Source organism: Nipponia nippon, unplaced genomic scaffold (genome assembly GCF_047370975.1).
Source record: "Nipponia nippon isolate SJK-2023a ecotype South Korea unplaced genomic scaffold, ASM4737097v1 scaffold_5, whole genome shotgun sequence".
NCBI classification, from domain to species: Eukaryota; Metazoa; Chordata; class Aves; order Pelecaniformes; family Threskiornithidae; genus Nipponia; species Nipponia nippon.
In genome coordinates, this window is record NW_028262369.1 from 24,888,756 (window position 1) to 24,902,741 (window position 13,986).

At 37.3% G+C, this 13,986-nt stretch overlaps 1 protein-coding gene across 6 annotated transcripts in view; it reads right to left on the reverse strand.

Annotated features, from left to right (window-relative positions):
• Positions 1-13,986, reverse strand: part of FGGY (FGGY carbohydrate kinase domain containing) — a 330,344-nt gene that overhangs the window by 309,749 nt on the left and 6,609 nt on the right. Inside the window, exon 1 of one of the 6 annotated variants that reach the window (XM_087730883.1) lies at positions 690-9,937. The exons of the other annotated variants lie outside the window; for them this stretch is intronic. The gene's annotated coding sequence lies outside the window, so the exon portion shown is untranslated. Of the gene's footprint in view, positions 1-689; positions 9,938-13,986 lie in introns of those variants that run through there. 6 annotated transcript variants of the gene reach the window in all.

Consider the following 13,986-nt stretch of genomic DNA (forward strand, 5'->3'; position numbering starts at 1 on the left):
GGAGCTCAAAAGCAAACAGTCCTGGAACAAGCTGCACAGATGCCTGCAACAAGAGGAGCCTTTGCTCAGATGGTGCAGTAGCCAGAAAAGCCTTCAGATGAAACCCACTATCAGGCAAATGTACTAAAAAAAGATTGATTTTAACAGCTTCCCTGAATTCTTAAAATAGTCACTGCAACGCGTAGGGAGATCCTGCATCACTTTAGTCATAAAATAATCACAGTTATTTCAGAGGACACTAAGGGTTCAAAACCAACCGTTCACGTCTATTTTTCTGAATTCTCATCCACAATAATGAATTAGTGGGCATGACTTTTAGATGTTTGCTGTTATCATGCCTTTTATGTCTCAGACAACAAGTCATGAAAACATGCACGATGCAGGCATAATCCAGTGAATGCTGCTATTCAAACTCACAAAGCCATTCACATAGCACTCATATTGAAAAGAGATAACTTATAAGTTTTGAATCTCCCTTGAATGGATTACTGGTAGGTTTAAAAGCATGGCCTAGCAGTACCAAAATTGGAGCCTACCTATTTCAAGTGATGTGATTCTCAAAGTTGCTGACCTCTGTGTGACCACAAATCAAAGCGCCTTAGCAACTATGAAAAGTTCATTTTCATTTGTGTCCAAAAGTAGTTTTAGAACTTTTAACAGTAGTAAAAATTGTGAGCTGCTGCACCCACCTTGCAAGCTCTGGTTGTTGTTTTATTTTCACTTTGAGAAGTCAAACATAAAAAGTTCCTTTTTAAATGAAGCCATAACACTTTAAAGATATGGCTCAGGATTTATTCAGTTTAACTTCTGACACCTAATCGAGATTAGGAGGCACCACAGGTTCTCCTTATGGTTAACAGAAAAGTGCAGGCCTCTTCAGAGAGTGATTTCAGTAAACTAAATTGCTAATTGGAAGTGCCTGTGCCTCAGCAGTCTACTTTTTTTAATTTAGGAGCCTCTAGTCAGATAGGATGACACCAGGGTGTAATGATTACCTGATTAGAATCAGGAGATGCTTCCTTTTACTAAACAGCAAAGTTCTGCAAACATCCACCACGTGTTAGTGATGAACAAATTTTTGTATGCAAAGTTTTACTCTACTGCATCATATACATAATGTATGCTCTTTTATCCCTATGCAAACACTAAGGTATCCCCAAAGATTAGCTGTTCAAAACTCCTTACAAGAAGTCATTAAAAACAAGGCTTACTATGAACCCTCCAGTGGTGTCTCAGGGCCCCAGTCAAGATATGATCTTTATCCTGCTAAATAATTACCAAGTGTCTGACCCAAATACCTGAAGGGGAGAAAAAGAACCCAAATTCCCAAGGCAAAATCCATCTGTAGTTTTCTTGTCTGGCTTTGCTATCATACAGATTGTCCATTCTTCCTGCTTCCTGACTGAACCAGATAAGTATTTCTAAATATATATATTCTAATCAGTTAACACAGTACTTTTCTATGCAAAATTACATAAAAACTATGTAAAGCTATACAGTAAGTATAGCTGACTTCAGGACTGACGGTACAAGAGTTTACAGTTAGTCTGCAACAAGGTTACTGACCAAAGCCAACCCTTGGAAAGTTAACAGCAAAGTTTCCTTCTTTAAATGATGAAATGTAAGCAGAATTTAGTGGTCTTTGCCCAGGTTCCTTCTCCTTGAAGCAGAGATTTCTAACCAGTATCTTTCTAGTGCAGCACTGCAGGTAGCAGCACATCCTTCTCTAATTTCCCACTACATCAGTTTTCAGAACTGTGACCTGTAAAAAAGCAGGCTGCTTTTCTCTATGCAGATTTATCTGTGCTTTTAATACATTGGCTTGGTTAGAGACTTCTGAATTTTATTTCCCACTTCTGCACTCCCAAAACCACCTAAGCTTAGTGTATTTAGGGAAGTGCCCCTGACTAAGCTTCACAACTACTGACAGCTTTTGCTTCTGTGTAATTTTGCAAGAGTAACAATAAAGTTGACCAATTTGATTCTTTCTCAAAATACTGATTGACAGTTGCCAAAAAGTAGCACAAGTCCTAAAGATGCTGCATATACCAGTTTTGGACATCAGGCCACTGACAAATATTGGGAAGAAAACATGTTTAAATATCATAGTATCTTCTTAAGTTGGGAAACAGGGATGTCAGAATTTCCAGAGCAGAAAGAAAGAAAGAAAGAAAATGAGCAAGGGCAAAACATTTTGTCCCAAGAGGCTTTTTTTCTTATCAGGAATTTGCTTAGCCTCAGACTAAACTTTTATTTTCATAAGAAAGTTACATAGCTCTAGCCCTTTAAAACTGATTGTTTCAAACTGGTACACAAGTATGCACAGTCTTACTTTTTTGATATAACTTGGGGTCTTGCTGCATGACCTCGAGTAGCTTTAGCTGTGGTGTTTTAAGAAGCTACCAAGAAAAAGCAGTTTAGGTTTATATGCCAGTTTGTGGACTGCAATAGCTAAACAGTTGGCCCACTACTGCTACAAGGGCTGCTGCTGCCAGCCGAGCACTGACAGATCCGCCTCCTGGCCTTAGGGAGCTCAGCTTTGATGTGTGTAAGCATTTTTTTCCACATCGGTGCCAGACTGAGCAGCCACCTCTTCTCTCCTCCTTTGCCTCTTCTTTTCCACTCCCTCATGTGTGCTGGTAGTGCTTTTTGGAATATTGCAGGATACTTATTTTAATCTGCATTGCTTCCTGTAGTCTGTTAACTATGCAGCTCTACAAACACCTGAAATTATGAGGGGCGATAGGGGAGGTGGAACACAAATGCAGGTGCAAGCAGTAGTGATGTGGAATCTTCTGGAAGAAATGTTCACCAGCAATCTTCCAATTACCACAGATTGAGTCAGAACTCTTAAATTCATTCTTCCCAATTTAAATTACACTACAAAAATGCCCGGGCAGATTTTGCACCAGTTTTACTAACTTAATTTGAATTCACACGTTTGGTTGAACACGCTCAACTTCCCATATGGACAAACCTATAAAACGTGGTTTGACTTTCACAGTGAACATTTTTCATGCACCCATTAACTTGAACGAGAACTGTAAGTCCTTAGTATACCTGCTTATGAAACTGTTTTTGTTAGATGACTAACTTTATGCATATGTATTTAAAATTATTTAAGAGGGCAGTGAGGTTATTATTCAAAGTCTTATAAATGGAATTTCTTGCACATGTTCCTGATACGTGCTTCCATGCCTGTTTTGAATTTACTTACAAAATACACTACCACACCCAAAATTAGTTTCAAACTATTTCCTTGGCCCCCTCTCTTCACTGCATTATCATTCTTATGTGCAGAAATTGCTTCTGTGTTTTTCACTGACAGGAAATGCCAGACTGGCAATATGAGAAAGGCTTGGTTTTTAACTTAATGTTAATTGTTGTTGCTTCCACGGTTATGTGCCTGTGCGTTGAATATGGCAACTTGGTTAACGAAATGCTCTCACAGTTGGCATCTATAATACCTATTTGCTACTAGCAAAGCCAGTTACATTTCCAATCAAACTCCAAAGGTAACAATGACAAAGTATGGTGGCAAAAGCAACAAAGTAATGAGCTCTAGGAAGGAACAATCTTAGGAAGTTATTCTTTTTCTGTTAGAAACAGCTCGATTCCCAAATCTGTTGCAAATTAGGAACACCAGCAGCTCAGCTGAAGAATAGTGCTGCCTGATTTTCTGTAGCCTTTCTAATGGTATTCTCTCCTGAAATTTAGTTCTAAGTGTTTTGACATGTCCACATTCTGATCTAAGAAGAAAAAGCTAATGTTATCCCCTTTGGGAATACACTGCCTGTCATAGCACAGAAGTGCAGGCCCATCAATCTGTGAAAACACACCACGAACGATCTCACCCCTTCCCTGACTCTTTAGGAGAGTCTGACTTCTATGGTGGCAGTAATGATCTAAGGGCATTAAGAGGAAACAAAACTCCTTGTCTCGTGCAACTGTATAGAAACAGAAAGAAGCAAGGCCTAGCAATTAACATACAAAAATAAAACCAGATTCCTCAGCGTTTCTGGGGTTCAGCTGATATCATATCAGACAATAGCACAGTAAGTAATGAATTTGAGTCCAAATTCCACCTACGGCTTTACATGAGGAGCAACTTCATAGTCCCATACATGATTTTCCATAACTGCTGGTTGTGTGAAGCACAAGGGAGGTCTGCAGCGCAAAAGTACTGAACTTAATTCTCCTTTTTCCAGGCATTCCAGCTCTTGGCTTAAAAAATAAAACCAAAAAGCCCCAAACCAAAGAACTATGTCTTGGCCAAAATCCTCCCTCTGGTTTGGATCTTCAGAATAATACTGAGTTCACGGAGATGTACACTCTGATTTAAATGATACTATGACTCCATGAGTCTAGGAGTTAAAAAAGAGAAGTTTTGTAAGTATAGGTTGAAAACAAAAAGAAACTCTCCATGTAGCCAGGAAAAATTATCACTTTTGCCTATACAATCAAAAATGATGATCTATAATGATGAAGCTCCAAAAATATATGAAAGGCTCTTTAAATTCATGAGAAGAGTCAGAATAGAACTCTCAAATACTGGGAATTTTTAATGGCTTTCTATTTCTTTTATTGTCATCCATCAGTTTTTGCATAATCTAAAGCCTCTCACCTATGAACAATGATATATTAAAAGGTATTTTGATTCATTTATTGAACTATATTTAAGCATTGCTGTATTTTGATGTAAAACTGGAGTACTATGATTCACCGCATTACAAAAAAACTATGATTCTTTAAGTTCATTTGCTTAATATATGCTTGCTATGCCTAACATCACAAGCCTCATCCTAATCTTGAATTTAGCTATTATTTGATACTTTATGCTCTGGGATTCCTTCCTTAAGTCTGAAACCTTAATTTAAGCCAGCTGTTCCACAGTAACTCAACATGTGTGGGATTTTCCCACTAAATGAAAATGATAACTAGGATTTTTTTTTTTTTAAGAGATATACTGTCCATTGTGGGATGGCTCCTTTTAAATAAAGACAAAGAAACTATCAAAGTTGGTTCACCCATGTAATATGAAAATGATCCTGTGCAACATAGTTGTATATGTTACTTTCATGCCTTGTCCATGTTATGGTTTAATTTACAAAGTTATGTTGGCGTTTTTAGCTTTCCATTTTTACTGAGCTGTACAGTTTGTTTGAGGCTGATAATTAACATGTGAATATTAATATACTTGCCCTCTCAGCATTATGGTACGAGTCTGTTCTTTAAGGTAGTGACATACTGCTGACTGAAGTTCATGTCCAGTAAATCCTCCCCTGAGCACAGTGGCAGTCCCGCTGCCATTCACAGACTACTACCATAGCGCCTAAGGTGCATGTGAATTGCTGTCTGTGGTAACCTGCTATTTTGCTGCACTTTTAACCAAGACAATATGTATCTCAAGAACAAAGAATGAATGTAAGCTGATACATCTAACTTAAAATTTTACCTCTGCCAATTGCTTATGACGTTGTTTGACAGTGACGGCCACCTCTCTAATGACATCTGCAAAAGAGGTTTCTACTATCCCCTCCATAAGGCCACACATTGAGGCAGTGTCTTGTGCCAGTACACTGTGCTGTGGATCGGCTAAGCTGGATACACGTATCCCAGCCTACTGCCCCATCTCTGGGAGCGGTAGGGGCAGAAGGGTGGGAAAGGTAATGGGTTAACCACCATAACTGCACACAGCAAAGCCTGTTTATCAAAGCTCTGTGTTTCTGTGAATACCATTTTTTTTTTCATCAAATATTTTAAAATACTTATATTTTAGATGATATTTTATGCAATATATTGGTATGAGAGTTAACCATATATATGCAACTATAAAGAACTTCTACATCCTGCTATTAGAAGCCCTTGGTTCCCATATATCCAATATAATACTCTAAACCAATATTTTTTCTTCAAATTAATTTTATTCTGAATAGCAGACACTGAGGACTGTTGGTGTTCATGGGGGAGGGTGTATATGTATCCATATGTATCTATAGAATGCTACAGGTACATTATTAAAATACAGAAAATTTTAGCATTGAAATATATAGTTTTTCAATACCATTTCGATCACAAGAAAATGGGAGACGAGCTCTAGAAAAAAACACTGTCATACCAGACACAATGGCATGTAAAGGGTTAAAAATCAACGCGGTATTTAAGAGTAACAGAATGTTTTCCTGTAAACTCCTTCTATGGTGTGATCTAGGGGAAGGTCCAACTTAAGTGCTGGATGTTCATACAGGATTTCCTATGACTAATGCTGTCAGCATTCAAAACTTTTAATTTAAAATGTGGGCGTTAGACAGAGATAGGAAATTTACCATTTTAAAGTTCTTATTTGAAAATGAATGGAAATTACTCTGATTTTCAGATTCATTTGCTGTACGTAGCATGATAGCATAAAATAAGGAAGTCACTAAGTGGCATATGCTGGGATTGCCTGCCAAGCTTTTACACAAGTCTTTTATATCTGGATAGGATTCACAGGAAGCTTGTACAGGAAGGCCTTTTCCTTCCTTATTTTTGAAAAGCTTTGTTGGATGGAAATTATGCCAGTGAGTAAAAGGGAAGGGGGAACAAACTACCATCCTGGTGGTTTTGGTGCCAATCCATGCAAAACTGAAAGTCACATCTAGATAACATTAATGTAACCTGTTGTAAAATAAACTAACAAAAAGAAAGCCTACAGAGCGCAAAAGATGTTTAATAGTTTTTGATTTAAAAGATTCAAAAAGAAAATAATACAGGTACCAAACCACAACAATATGGAAAGTGCAAATCTGAGATGTAATCTGCTACAATTAAGTTAAATTTGCCAAGATTTCTAGCAAGGATGCCATGGCCATGTATACTCTCTAGTAGGTTTGCTCTGAATTCTATTGCAAGCTCTGGCTGCTTCAGATAAATTTTAAATAGTGATATTTTATTGAATTAAACATGAAGGTACTAATATAGCTTGAGCTGTCACTACAATATCCCTTCTTTCACTTCTTAATGTCATGTTGATCCCATTTTCATAATGCTATATTAACTTTTAGTTGAAACTAAGCTTTCCCTATGTCTTGACACACAAGGGAAAAAGAAGGTTGATTCTCTTGCTCATCTCTTTACTTATTGTAGCCAATTCACCACGCAAGTACTTGTTAAAAATCACTATTCTTTCCTTAATCTGAGCCTTCTAAAATCCCTAGCGGGCATATTACTATTCGGTGTACTATTATGCTATACATATTGAGCCAAACAGTTTGCTTCACTGGGAACCATAACAGCGGAAAATATGCCTATAGGTAGACTACAATGGGTCTAGATGCCTCTTCAGCATCTTCCACATCACCTGGCAGGAGTCCCAGAAGTCTCAGAGAACACAATTTAACCCTGAGAGTCTTGTAAACCCAGAACTGCTATTTAAGCAAGGGGAAAAACAAACAAACAAACAAAAACCAAACAAAAACAAACCTTAAAAACTTTCTCAAATAGGGAATGCTTCTACTGCACAGTAAAGGAGACTGAAGTTGTAAATGATGGGTTGATGATAGAGGAATAATGGTGGAAGAGGAGACTCAAAAAAGCATAAGGTAGTAATATTCAAAGGATGAAGAGGAAAGTAATACAAGGGACAATGGAAAGCATCAAAACCATTAGAAAGAATGACTGAAAAGCATGCAGCTCTTGTGAAGACTGGTGGTGGAGGTATGCAATTCTCTCCAGCTGGACATCAGAACCAAACATTCAGAGTATGAAAGCTATTATTAGAATAAAAGGATGCTGGTATAATTAGTGAAGCTTGTGCTTTGTCCACAGAGCAGCTACGGCACAGGTAACAACCATATGTATTCATCTGCTGTGAGAAAAGGCATTCCTAGGGGAAAGGAAATCTATGCTCATGTGTTTTCATCGCTCCTATGACCAAAGCTAGTTTAAAAAAAAAAAGCCTCTTTATGCAGCAAACATTTCTCTCCTCACAGTGCAGACTACAGAAGTAAGGAATAAAAGAATTAGTTCCAAGAATGGGAATAGAGAAGTCTGAAATGAAAGCTCCAGTTCAGATGAGACTACACATGATTTGCAAAGCGATGGAAACTGAGGGGGCAGCTAGGTCATGCCTTTCCCCTGCTGCATGAATCACTCTTTGAATGGAAATCTGAGTAGGAAGACATAATGGCTTGGGAACAAAGAGAGCTGCTGGAATATCACAGGTGCAGCTGAACAGAGAAGGATGTTTTGGGATATGCCAAGGAAAGCAAACACCATGAATCTGGAGGAGTTGTCAGGACTTTGTGATTTGGGGAGCTATCCAAATCAACAAGGCTATTTCTCACAGAGTCAAACAGACAGGAGAATAGCTGAGGTCCTGATTCAGTGTTCCAATTAATCAGTTCCTTAATGCTAAAACATAATTCAGAATTCAGAAGAAGATAGGAGGTGCTAATGTCCTACTAAAGTTTCTGGGAGTCAAACTTACACTCCACTGAGGCACCTCCCTATAGTTAGATGTATAATTATACACTTTGCTGAATTGTAACTAATGTGAGGTGCAGGAATCCAGACCCTGACATAGAAGACGACACATACATTCTGGGGGAACCAAAATAGTGAGTCAAAGCCAGAGGATTCAAACAGAAGACGGGGAAGCTGTCAGAATGGGAAAGAGGAGATAACATGTGAAAGAATCAACTCTATATGCCTCAGAAAACCCTCTAGCAATGAGAAATACTGTGAAACTGAACAAAAGGTGCTCACCAAGTTACAGAATTGTGAACAGATTAAAACACTAACAAGAAAGAAACAATTACATGCCCATGATTTTCTAGCATTGCTATGCTAGGAAAGTTAAATTTCATTTTGATGTACAACAAACATAAACTGAATGCAGGTAAAACTCCAAGATGATTTTAACCAGTTGATCAGGATGGAGCACAAATGATTGATAATAAAGGTAATGAGAAAAAAAAGAATTAAATACTTCCATATCTTTTTCCAGGGCAAGGAAGGGAAAACTACCAATTTTTTAAAAAATGTGGTTACAAGCAAGCCCCTTGAGTAACTTGAATTGTCTAAAGACTAGGAAAGTGCTATAGATAGGGAGACTTAGATAGAATAGTGAAGATGTATTGGTAATAGATATCTGAATACTAAGAAAAATAGAATTTAAATGAAAGTTATAGTTTAGTCATTTAATATGAAATAATCTAAATCAACTTACTTCTTCTCTAAATATAAAACTCTAGACAAAGAAAAAGTAATGAAGACAAGCTAAACCAGCACTGCCAGGCAGTCTTTCTTAATCCTGAGTTGCCTTGCTTTTCCATTCTGCAGTGAACAATGCTACTGAAAAATTGGGAAGCAAAGAAGTAATGTAGGTATTACAGTCACTCAAGGGTCACAAATAAGCTTGCACAGAATTTTTTTAAATGGTGCGAATTATTATCAGTCTTCTGTAAAACTATGGCAAAAAGAAAAACCTAAAGAACTCACAATGTAATAGCCACCTTCCCAAGCTCAGAGAGCAGGGCATACAGAAACCACTTTCAAGGTAAACAGACAGAGAAACAAGAAACACAGCTAGAAAAAAAAAATAGTAAAGCTTATGGAGGCCTGAAATGACAGCTGTGGAGAAGGCAACAGATGCAGGGAATCTTCTCCGTTGTATTACAAGAAGTCTATCAGGAAGACCAATTAGACTCAGTCAGGCCCAACTGTTTCAATTGCCCTCTAATAGGTTTAAAGAGGGAATTAACTGAGCCCCTATTCACTACTATCTGCTCTCCCACTCACAAGGCTACAGTATCTTTTTGCTGCTGGTGCTAAGCAAAAAGATAGTGGTAAGCTTTAGAAACTAAAGGTTATCATCATTAACTCAGAAGACATACTGCATTTTTTTTACAGAGTAATTATAACATAATTTTTATTACCAGAACAAAAAATATTGATATTTTTTTCCACACTGAATTGAAATAAGTTTTACATTTCTTCAAGTTCAGAGAAAAAAAAAAAAAGCTGTGAAACTAAAATAAATAGATTTGAATTTTCTTTTACATAATAAATAAAATTTATATACATTTGACTGTAAATGGATTCCTCAAAATTTCAAAGTGCAAAATTTCAAAGTGTGTGTGTGGAGACTTCACTAGCAAGACATTGTTTAGGTAAATGTCTGCACTGTGTCTGATGCTTGACATCTAACTGTAATAACTTAATAAATAACAGCAATTAAAACTGGTTTATGATGTGACAAAACATTATTTCCTTTCAAAGTCACGTTAGTCTCTATTTATATCTACAGCATTTTATAATCAGTAAGAACAAAATTCTGCTTGTGCACTGGTATAAATTCAGAATAGTTCTTCACAAATTACATCTACAAAGCAAATGTGGCCAGAAGGCTTCTGTGGGAGATCCAGTGGCACCACCATATTCACCTTCTGGGAATAATGCTGCCAGTAAGGTTAGCCTGATGAGTACAGGGGAGGTAATGAGGATCTTGCTCTTCAACAGTTAAGATTAGATTCTATGAAGTATTGCCTTCTGTAAGATTTCACTGACAGAGTGTATGTTCCTGACTCAAAACCACAAGGGCTTGTTTGGTTTAAAATGGAAAAAAAATCTGCCCATTTTGGAGAAAAACCCTGGCCCTCTCTCCATTTGGTTTTGCTGATCCTTGAAGCTGCATCAGCATTTAGTAACTTAATACTGTTACATAATTTACATTATGAGGGCTAGCATTTTGCCATAACTGCTTTCTATTAGCGTTGGTCTGAAAGCACACATTTAAACTTCTAAAATGATAGTTATTATAAAAATCATGACACTGATACAACTTTAAGCCAATAAATTGCAAAGTGGTATCTCCTCATTAGTAAAATCAGTATTAGTGTCCATACAGGTTTAGTCAATAGATTAACAGGCAAATTAGTTCCTAAATTTAAATTAAGCTTGTGACAGTAAAGACTTTCGCAGAATAAATATGTATAGAAACAAATAACAAGTAATATTCATCACTTAGACACAAAAATTTTAATACTTTTTTTTACTTTGCACTATGAAAATTACAGTAACTAAATACATATTTCATCATATCATTACTAACATTTTTCTGTTTGTTTGAAACCAACTTTTATTTATTATGTTCTGAAACACGGACATTGCTTTTCCTTAGCTCTGTGAAGCCAAATAAGAAAGCTTTTTTTCCTTCTACCTCCACTATGTTGCTTCTCAGAAAACTACCTGGCAAGTAATTCCAACTTTGGAAAAATACTTAAATCTAATTATTCAAAAACCAGAATGGCAAAAAATGGTTTCTAAGTAGTTTGGTCACTCTTCTTAAACTTCCCTATGCATGGTAAACTGAAAAACAATCCTGATCCTCACTTTGGCTGAGTTATGTGCATTAAGCCTCGTTCCTACAGTTTGATCCAGATTGACAGCCTGCTCTATCAGCAGTTACAGCCATCAGTGGTGCTTTGCAGATGTGCATTACCCATTTACAATTACCCCAGGTTGGGAACTTCATAAAAGTACACACTAATCTTCGGAAAAAAGAACATTTTGCATTGTATGGGTACAGCGCTTAACACAATCTTCATTTGTTTATACTGAGGAAATAGTACTATAGTGTTGGGATAACATCGTGACTGGTATTGCAAATAGAATACAATATCTGAACTATTGTATCAGCTGTAGTATTATTACTTAGTATTTTGAAAGCATCCATGAATGGCGGACAAAGCTGGGAAGCTTCTGCGAGGTACCTCTTTCAAGTATAGGACCTGGCACAGGACTCTGCAGGGGTGGTTATGCCCTGCCAATGCGTAAGTTGCAGAGAGGAGAAGATGGGAGCCCAGTGTGCTAGTATGAGATGCAAAGCATGGGACTGGACCGATCAGCTTTCCCCTTGCTCCAGCAGGCCCCTGCTCAGGCCCCTGATGATACACGTTCTGTGTGTGCCAGTGCCACTCAGAGGACAGCACTACTCTGGGAAACACCCCATATTTAAATACCAGCCAGGGTAGAGATTTCTCAGCACCAGGAAGGCCCCAAGCCTACTCTCTACAGAAATATGACTTACACAAACAAGATCACTCAGTGCCAAAGCTCCCTTTTTGACTTCCCTAATTTACTGCAGTTAATCTTTACGCAAAACTAAGCATTACATTTTGTCTCTCTTGCAGACATTCTGAGTAGTCAGCTTCTTTTCCAGCGTTATAATAAGTCAAGTACACTCTAATCATCATCATGAACACTTCTAACACTGCTGTTCCTCAATCTAGCTCTACCTAAATATAGTTCAACCTCAACTAGCTAGGCCCCACTTAGATTTCTGGTTATCCAAAAGAAAGCTTTATTCCTGAGCCATGTTTATTAATGAGAATGCCTTGATTACCCAGATATATTTCTCCATCCCTCATGATGTTTAGATCATGATGTTGGCTTTATTATCTCTTACAGACTAGTTATTCTACAGCGAGATATGTCCCCAATAAACAGCTGGCATTACTGCAAACAATTGTCTTAAATGAAATTAAAGTACACATTGGGAAACATAAAAATATCACGGTGAGCAAAACCGTGTTATTAATGTTTGACTTTCCATGAATTTTATCAAGAAAATGCCCTAAAGAACACAAGAAGTTACTGGAAGTCATTCCGTTGCCTTAGATGCAGTTTCAGCAGAAGACAGTAACCACAGCTGCAGGCTCCAGGCTCAGAGTGGGAAAGCCTGGGTGGAGAAATGGTGACCTCTACAGGTCCCTCACTCCCACGGCACATCACCTCACAGGTTCATTTAACAATATGCAACGTGTAGTTTGGGTTGCTTTCATCTTTGAGAAATTAAAATAGAGAAAATTAAATGTATATTTGATGATGACATAGCAACATAAAATAAGCTAGAAAACATGGGCACGTGTTAATTTAAGAAATAAGTGTTCATCTTTGAGAAGTCAGAAAACAATACTTCAAAGGACAAAAACTTCAAAGCACTCTATAACTTCAAAGCACTACACCAACATTAATAAACACTTAGGACATGTCTGTGAGGTAGAAAAAAATTTCCTTTTTTAATGCTTGTGTAAACAGAGCACAGAGACTAAGTGATTTGCCCAAGGACACAAATTAGTAGCAAAACTGAGATTGCATGTCAGAAGTAACTGGCTCAAGCCTCCTTTCTCAGACCAGCTACAGCTGGGTTAAAACAGTGAGCAGATGCTCCTTATATGGACACTTATTCAGCAGAGGCCGAAACAGAGATCTTTCCTATCAATAGCATCACCTGCCCTTTTTAAGGTCTGCTCTACACTCTATTGTGTTGTTTTCAGCTGATATCCTCCCACAAAGTCAGTGCTGAGTATATACAGATCTATCTGAGTTAAGGTAATGTTACATATACACTTCTGCATTTAACAATTAGAGCTTAAGTGGTCTATGTGAACATTTTCAGTATTTCTATGTCATGACAATCTACTCACTACAGGCTTCTTGACAACAAACAATTCAAACACAATCAGCACACCTACAGCATGAAGTTTCTCTGATGACACGACTGAAGCTGAACCTGCACTAGTACCAATCAGAATTTTTTACAATGTCCTTTTAGAGTAAAACATAAAATTTCCTCAATTCATATAAGCTGATCTGCTATATATCCATACTGCTGAACAGAAAGATCCTTAAGTGTTATATGACAAAGAAGACAGAAGCAAAACCTATAATTTTCTTTTCAAAATAACCTAATAAGGAACAGTCCTTGGATACGTGGAGCTAAAGAAGCCAGGAGAAGTAAAAGTGGCCTGTAAAGTACGTATTAAGAAAAAAAATAATCACCTTATGCCCCTCAAACGACAAATAAATGTAAAAGATAACAAAGAAGGCCAAAGATTTGCCTCTTCCTCTCTCCAACTTATTTCTTTTCTTTGATCTTTAGTAATATTAAATTTTGCCATTCTTATTTTTAATGAAGAGCTTCCTGGTGATCCCATGTGTTTG